The 14,978-nt window shown below is 35.7% G+C and overlaps 1 pseudogene; it reads left to right on the top strand.

The window, feature by feature from the left end:
* Positions 1–9,531: 9,531 nt before the first annotated feature.
* LOC107566555 (collagen triple helix repeat-containing protein 1 pseudogene) lies at positions 9,532–13,703 on the top strand (annotated as a pseudogene).
* The last annotated feature ends 1,275 nt before the right edge of the window (positions 13,704–14,978 follow it).

Genomic DNA, 14,978 nt, shown 5'->3' with positions numbered 1-14,978 from the left:
ACATGAAACATTTTATGAAACAAATCACAAAGTAAGCAAAGAAAATACCATAAATACAAAACCTATAAAATGTCAGCACTGTTTGAGTCTGAACACATGCTGGAGAGCTCCATTAATGGATGTGAGACATGCAGCTACAGCAATCACACTTCAAAGCACAAAGCCTCAGCAGCACCATAACATAACGTCTGGAGCTGATTTTATGTTTTCTTCCCTCTATTCTGTTTCTCCCCGATGAGTTGTGCCAAAATTTCTCTCGACAACAGAAGGGCTAATTAACTATGCTATCCCTGGATAAGGCCGTGACGTTTCTGCTGAGCTTATGGACTGTGGCAGAACAGTCTGCGAGAGAAGAATCTGTGGGATGCAGTGATGTGTTTTGGCTAATTGGCCATGGAAAAGAGGACGTCAGAACAGCATGGAGACAGTGAATAATAGATTAATGGGCACGACCCTAATTGATAAAGCTTTGAAAGCTAGAGGTTACAGGTATGGAGGATAAATCAGTGAAGAGTGCACCGCATGAACAGGAAAGACCAGGTTTACATCCCACCGTGTGCTCTTCTTCTGATTGATGCTGTTGTGCCCTAGAGCAAAGCATTTAAATCTCATCTGCTCTAGGTCTTGATACCCGTGCAAACCAGCGACAATCTGCCAATGTAGGATATTTTACACCGCTCGGAAAAGATTGCTTCCTCTTACTTTCTTATATAAGCTTTGCAAGCTTGTTGAATCAAGTTTCCACCGACACTCCCATGGCAATTTGTAACTTTTCATGTTTTGATAAATTGGTGACACATTTATGTGAATTTATATTATTTTATTTGTGCATTTCCGTATGATTTGCTTACATCCCACTGAAGACCTTCATGCTTACTTTTTGTTCTAAAAATCATACACTTTTGAACAAATCAAATCATACAAATTCATTTGAAACTGACAACCTACAAAACAGTTCTTGTTAGTTTGGGTTTCCACAGGTTCACGCTTAAAAATAAAGATTCCAAAAGGGATTTGTTTTTGGTTCCCTAAAGAACCCCATAAATGCTTATCATTTTGTGATGGCTTTGCATTGATACGGCGACACAAACTATTAAATATTTTTTATTAAATTATATTTCATTAAAAATACATAGTAGAACATATGTATGTTCTAAAATTATTTATTATAAAAAGCCTAAAATTATTATATTACTAAGCTAAACCAACTAAATACCATCTTGACCAAGCTGGGAGTCCAGCTAGACCAGCTTGACAGGTCATCTTAAACCACCTTAACCAATTTAGATTGGTTTAAGATAGAAATACTAGGATAATCTCCAAACTGTGTTCTGATTGGTCTGTTGTGCATTAACCGTAATGGCCAATCCATCAGTTAAGATATAAGCATATGCTGATTTAATAATCTTCAAAAAGATAGCCAAATTAATCCAGTAATCAGGCATCACAGCTGCCAAAGTGGCATCTGACTGTGATGTGTATGCTGCTAATATTATGTAATCAACATTGAATCCTTTTTCTGGTATTCAGTGATAATAATATTGGTTCTTCACTTACAGGCGTTGAAGCAGCAGTCTTTGACATGATTATACTTTATCTGAGATTCATTGTAAAGTGAATCGATTGATGGATGGTAAGCATGTCACAGTAAGGGATCCAATACAGCTTATTTTGCCGTCTGATTAAAGTCATTTGTCTTTGATGGTAATATCATGGTCGCAAAATCATGCAGAGTGCATCTAGTTTTAGTAGCTAAAAACATGGTGCTTTGCAACCATATTGTATGTTGATGACCCAATTTTAAACGAGCAAACAAAGAGGAACATACAGTATGTCAAGGGAATATGTCTAATGAGAAACAGCTACCAATAATGACAGATAAATTAAACAGTACAAACACTATGGTAATGCACGTACTATATAGGGAATTTAAAACACAAAACAAGTACATTAACATGTTACATAATGAATTGCACAGCACTCATTAGCTGAGTCCAATGTATCACAGACATGCTGCATTCAGCAGATGGATGTCTAAATATGCAATTATATCAACACATAAAGGAACAAATCTAATTTTCTTTCTAACATGGAACATAAAAGTGATGTACTGTACTGTAGAGCAGTAGATTTTCAGCAAATTAAGTCTTTGTTCCATTTGTCACACTACTAGCCTATGACTTCAGATGACTTGTAAACCACATTAACTTCACATGTGCAATCACATGTGAAATATGTAAAACTCATATGAAACCAGAGCCGATCCGGCTGGTGTGGTTACACATGGTCTGCGGTTGTGAGGCCGGTTGGATGTACTGCCAAATTCTCTGAAACGCCTTTGGAGACGGCTTATGGTAGAGAAATGAACATTCAATTCACGAGCAACAGCTCTGGTGGACATTCCTGCAGTCAGCATGCCAATTGCACGCTCCCTCAAAACTTGCAACATCTGTGACATTGTGCTGTGTGATAAAATTGCACATTTTAGAGTGGTCTTTAATTGTGGCCAGCCGAAGGCACACCTGTGCAATAATCATGCTGTCTAATCAGCATCTTGATATGCCACACCTGTGAGGTGGATGGATTATCTCGGCAAAGGAGAAGTGCTCACTAACACAGATTTAGACAGATTTGTGAACAATATTTGAGAGAAATAGTCCTTTTGTGTACATAGAAGAAGTCTTAGATCTTTGAGTTCAGCTCATGAAAAATGGGGGCAAAAACAAAAGTGTTGCATTTATAATTTTGTTCAGTATAGTTCGCATAATCATAAATAAAATGTATTCTGAAATCTGAGGTCTTATGTCACTGTATTAGTTCACTGAGGCGTGTTACGCGTCATTGGGGAATCCTGGAGTGTGACGTATGAGGGGGAACCGCAGTATTACAGCACAGCGTCACACAAGCCATGATACAAGTAAAGGAAACTAAGCAACCGAAAGCAATATATGTCTTCCTCAGATGTAATGTTAGTTCTGTACTTCAGCGTTTGGTAAAATAGCATTATAATCTTCTTTGTGGTAGAGAAAGCTGCTTACATGTAGGCTACGGGAAACAGTGAAGATGTTGAATTAAACATGCACACAATCAGCTTTTCCACATGTTTATACTTGCCCCGATAATCAAAACTTCTACTTAGCGCTTGCTCCATTTCTGCAGATCAGTTTTTGTGAATGAATGACATGATCCACCTGTTGCTTTGCTATTCATGAACAGCCGCGTGCGCCACCTGCTGGTGAGCGACTGACAGCAGCTGGAGATCGTGCATCGGTGCTCTACTACTATTCCTGCAGCTCCCGGATGTGCAATGCCGAATTTTCTGTTGAATTCTAACCACTGAATTTGTGGAAGCGAATTTGGAAAGTGAAATAAAATGGACCAAAATTTGCCTGTCGAATACTATACTTCGTATTTTTAAAAAGATTGAATATTTTGGAAGTGAATTCTGGAAGGGGAATATGAATTATTGCATTTTTAATTATGAAAATGTGTGTGAAATATTTTGAATTGAAATATTCACAGCTTAAATAAACAACTATGTTCAATTTCAGGACCTAAAAATGCAAGCCCTGGAAATACAAGGCATTTAAATGCAAGCACTGTTAATGCAATGCATTATGTTTTCAGTTGGTACTATTCAACATGCTTTTTTTTGTTTCAAAGATATATGGCATTATTTTGCTTCCATATGAGGGTGCATACAATTTTCAGCAAATTTTCATTTTTGGGTGAAATATTCCATTAACAACAGTTCTATATTCTTGAACCAAAACATTTTGAATGACAGGATGTGAGACAAAGTTACTAAGGTCTTGAGAAACAGCTGCAACTGCTAGTTAATTTCTTCAATGACACACTGAGCTATAGTAGTTAACTGGCTCGTTACATCATCATGCATCATACACACGCCTGAGTGTAAATACTCACTTTTCTAGTGCATTGCTTGGTGACACGCAAAGAAACTTTGGCTTCTTTATGAGTACTTTCTATAGCAGAGAAAAACTAAACTGTATAAAATGTAAGTTACTCAAAATATTAAATGTATTGAACTGTGGTCACATTAGCACAATTCCTTATGGGCACAAAAGGTCCATTGTCTGTTGTCAATAGTGAAGCACAGGTTACACAGAAGTCACTTTGAAAACCAAGCAGCTTTCTGTTGGTCAGAGCGCTGAATTCACGAGACCAACTTGAAAATTAGCTAAATCTGCATTGGGAACTTTTTTGCCCTCATGTAAAACTCCAGATCTCGTGGAATCCTATTGGAATGACTGGATTGTCGCTCAAGAAATTTAACCGAGCATCGATAACTGTGTTTGTCCACTGGCAAGCGAGCATTTTCAATTAATTCCTATGGGAGTTGAGCTTCTCGTTCACACTCTGAGTTGCCGGATTAACAACTGACTGGTGAAAGTGTTGAGAGTGGCCCAAAAAAGTTGGGAAATGCTTATATTATCTTAAAAACCGCTGTGTGCTTTGAGAACTTAAACTGCTACATTATGCTGACAGTAAGTGGCTAATTAAAGCAAGTCATCATAAACTTGCTTTACAAGTGAAAACAATCCAAAACCATTCTAAACAAATATATGTGATGTGAGAGGACTACACGAGATGGGCTTTATCACTGGAGGAAGCGTTATTATAGATTATGGGCTCATAATTTGGCCAGAAGTTAAAATACCTTTATTATGGATTTGTTTCTTACAAACATGCAGCTTTTCACTTCACAAGATGTTAACTGATGGACTGGAGTGGTGTGGATTATTGTGATGTTTTTATCAGCTATTTGGACTCTCATTCTGACGGCACCCATTCACTGCAGAGGATCCACTGGTGAGTACATTTTCAGCAAATTTTCTTTCTTTTTTTTTACCAACAATTTTTTTAAGGATGATTTGAAAAAGTGACAAAATATGAAGGATCACAGCAATCAACAACAGTGTTGTGCAATTCAAGGCATTTTTATATGCTCTTCGACTGGCAAACAGATCTATTTTAGTTAAATATGTTTGCCAGCTATACACATATACCTGCAGCAGAGACAGCTGTCATGCTTCATCTGAGGAAATCGGGAGGATGTGAAGCAGTGCATAGTGTATATATTTACTGGACTTTATGTATGGCCGCAAGACAAAAGCAAATGCAATGTTCAAATGTTAAAGATCTTGTCCTTGTGATATTAATCTCCCATCCAGCATTTAAAAAGGACATATTCTTATATTACATTTTCCAAAGAAACCAGCTCTGCTTCTGCCAGAACAGCATGGCTCTGCTCCGCTTCATGACTGACATGCATTTCAATGTTCAGGGGCTCAGTATCATTCACAGTAAACATGTACATTTATTTCAACCCTGTAACACTGAATATAACAGGGCTTGCACACAAATGTACTGAAAAAGAAATGTGATGGGTTATTTTTTATTTATGTGGAAAATGTGTGTGGAAAGCAAGTATCGCTTTTACTTTTGGGGATTTGAACTAACAGTAAGTACAAAACTTCAGGGTGTAACCTGCACCGTTTGTGCTACAAAATGAATGAAACCTCAAATCATGTGAGCAGCTGAAGAGAGGTGTGCAAGTGACTGGATTCATGATTTTCATCTAGTAGTTAAAAAATCCCACAGATTTACACTGAAGGAGGGACTTGATTCATATCTAGAGAACAAAATATAATAGAGATTCAGAGGGTGATCATTTTACAACCTAGCAGCCACCCAGACCACCCTAGCAACCATAAAGCAATGCACTAAAATGCTCAGAACACTTTAGCAGCTTTAGCAAGCGAATAGCAATGCTCTGTCAATGTTTGCATGGCCAAACACCATATTCATATGCTCAAATTTATCAATACTATTTCAAAATCCTTATGTTTTCTATGTTTTTTGCACAGAGCAGAACAAAGTACGACTGCTTTAACAGCATAAAATGGCATTTTCAACAAACAACTATCAATTTACCCCAGGGCCTCTACAAAGAAAACACAACTAAGAGAAGTTCCGAATAATTAGAAAGGGTTTATTCTCAGCAGGAGTATGGAGACTAGTGAACTCTATATAAGTGCATCGGTCGTATTAATTAAAAACAAAACAAAAAAACAATAGACCACCAGGAGCTTTCTCGTATTTAAATACCTCTAATTTCTTTTCCCAGTAATTCTATTTACTCAAATAAACAAACTTTGCCCTGGTGATAGACTTTACACCTCTCCTTGTTGGTAATAAAAGCACTAATGTTATTTTGCTTTCCTTTCTTGTTTAATTATGCGTATTGTGCTTTGAATTTAACAAACAAAGCCACTTTGAATGAAGCAGACTGACGCGAAAGCGTGGCAGTGCTTGCTTGTAATGGGACTAACAAGCTGTCTGAAACGGGCAACTCTGATTTAAATGCAAACCGAGTAGCTGGTCTCTGCCTGTTGCATAGGAACAATATTACAAGGCTGCCTTACTTTTCTTAATCAACGGCTTCCCACTCTATTGTGAGTCACTGAGTGGACAGAAGCGGTTTGGACACATGGACACACCACACGATGTGTGCTGACAGATTATGTGCAGTGTGCTTTAGATTTTTATGCTTTCTGAAGAAAATACACTGAACAAAATTATAAACGCAACACTTTTGTTTTTGCCCCCATTTTTCATGAGCTGAACTCAAAGATCTAAGACTTTTTCTATGTACACAAAAGGCCTATTTCTCTCAAATATTGTTCACAAATCTGTCTAAATCTGTGTTAGTGAGCACTTCTCCTTTGCCGAGATAATCCATCCACCTCACAGGTGTAGCATATCAAGATGCTGATTAGACAGCATGATTATTGCACAGGTGTGCCTTAGGCTGGCCACAATAAAAGGCCACTCTAAAATGTGCAGTTTCACATACACATACATTCAAAATGCCATCAATAAAATGTACCTGTGTTCGTTGTCCATAACATATGCCTGCCCATACCATAACCCCACCGTGTACTGGCTGGTTGATATCTGTCCCAAATCAAAAGAGTTGACTCCTAAATCTCTATGAGTGACGCACCAAAGTTCAAAGTTGGTCAAATCCATCAAGTAATCAATGAGGATGCTTGTCTTAATAACAAACGCCATTAACAAAAGAAAAATGTCCTTTATGAAGTATATTGACTTTACAGGTTTACTGACCTTTGCTTCTACTAACTCTTGATTTCTTATGAGATTTTCTGAGAATTATCACATTGCAAACGCACTTTACAAGCCGTGTGCATGGACTTATGTGCCACTTTTGAACAGGAGAAGTTTTGTAACAAAGCACTTCTGCCATCTACTGGTTCCTTTTTTATTGCTCATGTTTTCATAGATCTTGTAAGTCATTTAAATTGGTGAAATTCTCTGCTACCATAAATAAAAATAGAAATAAGATATACTCATAGAAAATATTTTTGCTCATATATATACTATACTTTAATACTTTAATACCTACATAAATATATTTTGGGGACAAATTTATATTTATACATGGTTGACAAGACAAACAATATGAAAATATCATATTAATAATGATATTAATAATGAACCAGTTTTGTTTTAGTAATATTTATATATGATTTATTCATATTTTGAGTTATTATTTTTATTAGTATTTTATTTTTATATTATCAGTGTTAATTTTAATTTGAGTTTGTTTTAGTTATCTTGTGTTTTTTTTTTTTTTTTTTTTTTTTTTTTTTTTCTTTCATTTTTGCTAGTTTTTGTGTTTTAAAATATGTATTTATGTACTTACTATTTATCTATTTATGTATGTGTGTGTATATATATATATATTTATATGTATGTAACTTATTTTACTTCAGTTTGCCACGGCATCATTTGTAATTTTTCAAGTTTAGGTGTTTCATCTTATATTTATATTTTATTTTATTGCAGCTTTATTTTAATGAACGGAAATGTTTTTAATAGTTTTGGTTAACAATAGCAACACTGTAAATTAACAATAACTAGTGAAATTATTAAAATAACTGAAAACCTGACATAGTGACCAGTTGTATTTCGTTAATGTAACCGCATCTTAAGTGACTGAATTGAGACAGTATTCCCTTGGAGTCAAATGCTTGCTATTTCCTCAGATAACATTATGAATATGGCCAATGTCAGTGTGTTCATATGTGGCGTGGAGGCAGGGTTGGGGGATGTTGACAGGGAAATACATGAGCTGCAGGCGCTGTCTCTGTGGTGCCTCCGGGTCAAGAGAGGTAAAAGAAACACATGGCCTCGCACAGAATGAATAGACTGCTTGTTCAGAAACACATGTTTTCAGTTTATATAACTATAGACTGTTATTGAAAAGTCGTTAAAAATCTGAAATAACTTCCGCAAGAGTTCCAGAAGTCTTCTTTAACCCTGAGAGACCAAAGGCCCTTTTAACAGCTTGAATCAAGTTGGTACAGGTTGGGCTATATCTTAAAATTGTAGAATCTTTAGATTGACAAATGAAGAACAAAATAGGAAGGAAATAAAAGGAACAAAAGATTTTACATGAAAATAAATTACATTATTCCGAATGCACAATCTCAAAAGAGCATTGAGGACAAAGTGGTTGGAACTACCCATACAAGACGCATAATACATTTTCTAAAATATTTCAGAATATACAAAAAAAGGCCAAAAAATATATATTTGCTAAAATATGTTTCAAAATATATTAGCATAACTATATTTTCTGCCAATATATTTTTGACCATTTTTCCATAGTTTTGAAAATATATGTATACATTTCAAATATACTTAAAAAATATAAAAAAAATGGCCAAAAAAACTCTATTTGCTAAAATGTCTCAAAATATATTAGCATAAATATATTTTCTACCAATATATTTTTGACCATTTTTCCATAGTTTTGAAAACATATGTATACATTTAAAACATACATACAAAATGGCCAACAAACTCCATTTGCTAAAATATGTTTCAAAATATATTTCCGTAAATAAATATATTTTCTACCAATATATATTTTGGGTCATTTTTTTTTTTTTTTTAGTATATTTTTGAAAATATATTTTAAATGTTTAAATACCTATATTTTTAAAACATTTTAAATGTCTAAGAAAATGCATTCACATACAGCATGTCACATTTGAAAAAAAAAAAACTAGATGTTCTTTAGTGTAAAAGGTAGATGATATTTACAGTGAGTGTCAATAGTGGCAGATGCTTTTTGTTCCAAGTGTAGCAACACAGTGTTTACACTAACTTCATGTTTACACTAAAGTGCAAAAAGTGGTAGATAGGCTACTACCATAGTCGGCTCTAAACAAGAGTAGGCTCAATGCTGTTTGCACGTGCGGTAAAACATCTGAGAAGAGCTGACTGGACACTGCTGTGTTTATCAGCTGTACTGTTTCAGGTGTCATGCCTTTACTTTTCTCATCGCTGTTGTGGAAGGACCAATCACAGTCGTTTGTGATTAGTGGATGAAGATCTGTATAAAACAGCGTTTCAGAGATTATTGGGGCAGATTTTCATTTATAGTCCAGGTTCCGATTCTCGATATTACAGCATGCACATCTGTCTCCAGTGATAGTTGTGCGGAGATCCGTCTTTGGCCCCCTGCAGGACCACAGCGGAGCCGCGAGCGTCTGCGGAGGACACAGCTATTAGTCGGCAGCAGCTGATCGGAGCAGGCGCTGTGAACCGCTGCAGGTCATCAGTGATGGGCACGAAACAGACTCCGCTAGTCATTTGCTTTTGGATAACTTTGTCATTCTGTGTCACGGAAAAAGTCAAAGAAAGGACCGCCCGGCAAAGAGACGCGGAGTTTACTGACAAGGTAATTAAGATTTACGTGTTAAACTTTTACATGTGACAAAGCAATCAAGTCAAACCTACAGCAGAGGCATCAAACCAGCTGATCATATTTTAATGTCCCCAATTCTAACCATTTATAAAACGTGCTTAGTATTTTTAGGCTGATTTTTTTAAAGGAGAAAGTACTCATTTGTAATGTTGGGGCAACGCGTTACAAGTAACGCGAGTTACGTAATCAGATTACTTTTTTCAAGTAACTAGTAAAGTAACGCATTACTTTTTCATTTACAAGAGGATATCTGAGTTACTTTTTCAAGTAAGTAACGCCAGTTAACCATTTATTGATTGAAAGCTGTCCCCTTGTTGAGAGAAATCGGGAGTAAGATGTAACTTTAGTTCTAGAATAAATGTGAACATGCATTAATTCAAGTCAAACCTACAGCAGAGGCATCAAACCAGCTGATCATATTTTAATGTCCCCAATTCTAACCATTTATAAAACGTGCTTAGGATTTTTAGGCTGATTTTTTTAAAGGAGAAAGTACTCATTTGTAATGTTGGGGGTAACGCGTTACAAGTAACGCGAGTTACGTAATCAGATTACTTTTTTCAAGTAACTAGTAAAGTAACGCATTACTTTTTCATTTACAAGAGAATATCGGAGTTACTTTTTCAAGTAAGTAACGCCAGTTAACCATTTATTGATTGAAAGCTCTCCTGTCCCCATGTTGAGAGAAATCGGGAGTAAGATGTTACTTTAGTTCTAGAATAAATGTGAACATGCATTAATTCATCTCACTCACAATATCTGAGTTACTTTTTCAAGTAAGTAACGCCAGTTAACCATTTATTGATTGAAAGCTGTCCCCTTGTTGAGAGAAATCGGGAGTAAGATGTAACTTTAGTTCTAGAATAAATGTGAACATGCATTAATTCATCTCAAAATTAATAAAAACAGTTAAAAGCAACTCAGAATATGACTCAAAGCTGCAATAATTAAATATGTTAATTAACACAAATATCCTTTATGTATTTAATCCCATTTATTTGCTGCTGGCCTTCAGTGATCCAATTCAACCGCACTAATAAGCACAAATTACACAAGATAAACTAACATTTCTTCTTCTTCTTCTTTCTATTGCTGAAGAGTGTTCTTCTCCTGTGTTCTGCTGTACAGAGTGAATTTGCATTTCCTTCAGCCTGAGGCTTTTGCTGTGAAAGGGCTTTTATATTTGCCAAAAATAGAACTTTTTATATTAAAAGCAAACAAGCAAGCCCAGCCCAGATTTAAAAAGTAATGCAAAAGTAATGTAACGCATTACTTCAAATAAAAAGTAACTAAGTACCGTAATTAGTTACTTTTTTAGGAAGTAACGCAATATTGTAATGCATTACTTTTAAAAGTAACTGTCCCCAACACTGCTCATTTGTATAAAAGACTAAATTGTAGGCATTGTTAAAGTGACATTTTACTTAATTTTGTTCTCCATTACTTAGTTATGATTACGTTTGATTGAAAGATTCAAGAAAATATTATAGGGAGTAATCAGCCTAATGGATTAAAAGGAAAGGTTTATAATGAAATAATTTACGGCAATTGGAAGTAGGCTAATGTGTTGCTTTTTTTGCTCATGGATTTAAATATATATCAAGATCCAGTGAAACCACACTCTGTCCATGCTGTGTTAAAAACAATGGCTTTGCAGTGATGTCCGAATCGCGAACGAATTCGGATCTTTTTAATATTATCAGTTGAATCGATTCGCAGTGCGTTTGAGATTTTGTAATGGATTCGAACAGAGGTGTGGGTCGTATTGGAATTTTAAACGATGCAACAGCTGATGCACACATGTAACTTAATCGAAAAGTAGTCGTAAACATCAATAGTCGATTTAATTAAGCATAAAAAATAAGACACTGGCCATGTGCGATCAAGATGGCCTTTTCCACTTGGTACGTTTCTTTGGCAGCTCTGACTTAGCAGCTACCTAATATTGGTGCACTTTGAGATGCTTTTGGTTGGCTGACTTTCATTTTTCAACCACAATTGAGTAGCTAATATCTACGTAAACACAGAACTGTACTTTCCACATTTTTATCAGCGGATGCAAACAAACCACAGCACTTGGACTCATTGTGGTTTTTATGCCTCGCTGATGTTCACACAAATAGGTTATGATTCATAAAACCTGTGAGGGATGGGCTTGGTCTGTAAAAGTCACCGCAAGGAAACAGAGAACTGTCATTATTGGAAAAACCACAGAATAGTGGATTACATTTACTCACCGACTGAAAACCCAAGGGGCATGAAAAAGTCTAATTAAAGGGGTCATATGATGCGATTTCAAGTTGTCCTTTCTCTTTGGAGTGTTACAAGCTGATTGTGCATAGATAAGATCCCTGAAGTTGCAAAGACTAAAGTCTCAAAACCAAAGAGATATTCTTTATCAAAGTTAAGACTCTGCCGCGCCCCCCTAAAACGGCTTGTTATAACACGCCCCCACATATCTACCTCACTATGTGGAAATATTTGGGATCTGGGTGGGCACATGTGCAGATTATCCTCGTGGAGACGCATCGACAGGATGGAACTCTGTATCCCGGGTGACCATCGAAGAACTTCCAAAATAAGCATTTCATCTTCAGAACTGATCACTGTCATCATCACCATGCCAACAGAAGACATCTGTTCCTGTCACAGAAGGGACCTTCCTCATAGAAATGGGACAAATTAAAGCTAATGGAGTATAGACAGAAAGACAGACAGAAAGATAGATATATTATAAATATAATAGACAGATAGATAGATAGATAGATAGATAGAACAACGTAATGATAGATAGATAGATGATAGATTATACATATGATAGACTGATAGAAAGATATAGACAGACAGATAGATAATAAATATAATAGAGAGATAGATAATAAATATAAGACAGACACAGATTATAAATATAATAGACAGATAGACAGACTATGAATATAAGAGACAGATCGATTATAAATATAATAGTTAGACAGATAGATAGAAACAGACAGATAGATTATAAATATAGATAGTAGATATATATATATTACATATATATATATATATATATGAAAAAAGTAGTATATATGAAAAAAGTAAAAAGTTTTTTCTTTACATCAATCATTTGTGCGGTGTGTGTGTTTGTATTTTAATTAATATTACTAATAGCACATTAAGAACACATACGCATAACACAGATTGTGTATTACAGTATCCAGCAGTGCTGACGGCGTGTGTTTCTGTTTGTGTCAGTGGAGGGGCTCTGTGATGGGATCCAGGCCGGTCTGGTGGATGTTGGGATCTGGGTGGGCACATGTGCAGATTATCCTCGTGGAGACGCATCGACAGGATGGAACTCTGTATCCCGGGTGACCATCGAAGAACTTCCAAAATAAGCATTTCATCTTCAGAACTGATCATCATCGCCATGCCAACAGAAGACATCGTGTTCCTGTCACAGAAGGGACCTTCCTCATAGAAATGGGACAAATTAAAGCTAATGGAGTTGCTTTGAGTGTATGCAGCTCTCATGTTGTGTAAGATTATTATTCTCCGGCTCAGTTTTGTGAAAGTTAAGAAGGAATCCGTTTGCTCAATTTAGATAGTACAGACAATTACAAAATAGAAGCACCATGATAGTACTGTGGTTCTTTGGACACTACCATAATGAAAGTACCTTGTACAATATAAATATCATGGTAAATATGGTGTTGCTATATGAGGTCATCACTCTACTATGCTACTGCCATTTTAAGGAGAGTCCAACAAAGATGATCCTTGCTTTGCTAATATTTATTTAGTGGCTCTTCCTTTTGTGCCTGGATGACTACAGCGTATTTTTGTATCCATTGTGTTTTTATTACCTAACACTATGAAGAACAGTCAGGTCATGTTTCACCTCACAATTAAAAATGTAATATGAAAACAAATCTTAGTTTCTTTACCGTAATATATATATATACACATACATACATACACACACACACACACACACACACACACACACACACACACACACACAGTACCAGTACCACCAAAGGCTTGGTAACACTTAAAAAGCTGGGGGAAAAGCCAAAAGTACCAGCATCATAAAATGGGGTGTAGATGGAAACCGCAGTGGACGGAAGTGTGCGTAGCATCACTAAGACTCGGAATGTCTTCTGTGGTACTGAAGTAGTTTCACATCTGCTGCAGGGTAAGATACACTGGCAAGTCACACTTAGAAATATCAGAATATCATTGGATTAAATCAGCGAATCACCCAATGATAAAAAGTCATTGCAAAAACGACTCAAAGTGCAGGACTGAGAATTCCCCTGTGAAAAGAAGTGCATTTTAGCATGCTTTTTAAAAGAGTACTTACAGAAATTATATACTTTAAAAGAATATACTTAAGTGTGAACTGAATGTAATGTTTGTGAACACAATTGCACGTTATTTACTATGAAATGAAAATGTATTATAGTTCCCATTACTAAATGCAATTAGCTGAACTTTAGAGTGATTTTAACCCATTTAACCCACACACTAAAGTACATCTTTATATGTAATTTCATAAATATAGTCTTTGAAATATGGTTAAAGTGTAACTTTTGAATGCAGTGACAAACATTTACAATATGATAAACTAAAATAGATTTTAAAATAATTTCTATTGAAACTTGTGTCATGAATTTAAATATATTTGAAAAGAAATGTTTTATGTAATTAAAAATATATTCACTTTAAAAGCAATATCAAATAACACTAGTTAAACTTATAATGAAGTACTTTACACATGCTTTAGTATGATAGTCAACACATCAAAATAAGTGTACATCTTTAAAACACAACAAAAGATTATTTAAAGGGGTCATATGATGCTGCTAAAAAGAACATTATTTTGTGTATTTGGTGCAATAAAATGTGTTTATGCGGTTTAAGGTTAAAAAAACACATTATTTTCCACATACTGTACATTGTGTCTCCTCTATGCCCCGCCTTTCTGAAACATGTCGATTTTTACAAAGCTCATCGGTCTGAAAAGCGAGGTGTGCTGTGATTGGCCAGCTATCCAGTGCGTTGTGATTGGCCCGAATACCTCAAGCGGGTGACGGAAATGTTACGCCCCTACCATATTTTGATGCCGTGTCCCGGCCGGAGCGACGAGACAAAAACATGAAAACCCATTATA

Source organism: Sinocyclocheilus grahami, unplaced genomic scaffold (genome assembly GCF_001515645.1).
Source record: "Sinocyclocheilus grahami isolate Dianchi unplaced genomic scaffold, SAMN03320097.WGS_v1.1 scaffold1083.1, whole genome shotgun sequence".
Classification (NCBI taxonomy): domain Eukaryota; kingdom Metazoa; phylum Chordata; class Actinopteri; order Cypriniformes; family Cyprinidae; genus Sinocyclocheilus; species Sinocyclocheilus grahami.
This window is presented reverse-complemented; position numbering and strand designations above follow the sequence as displayed.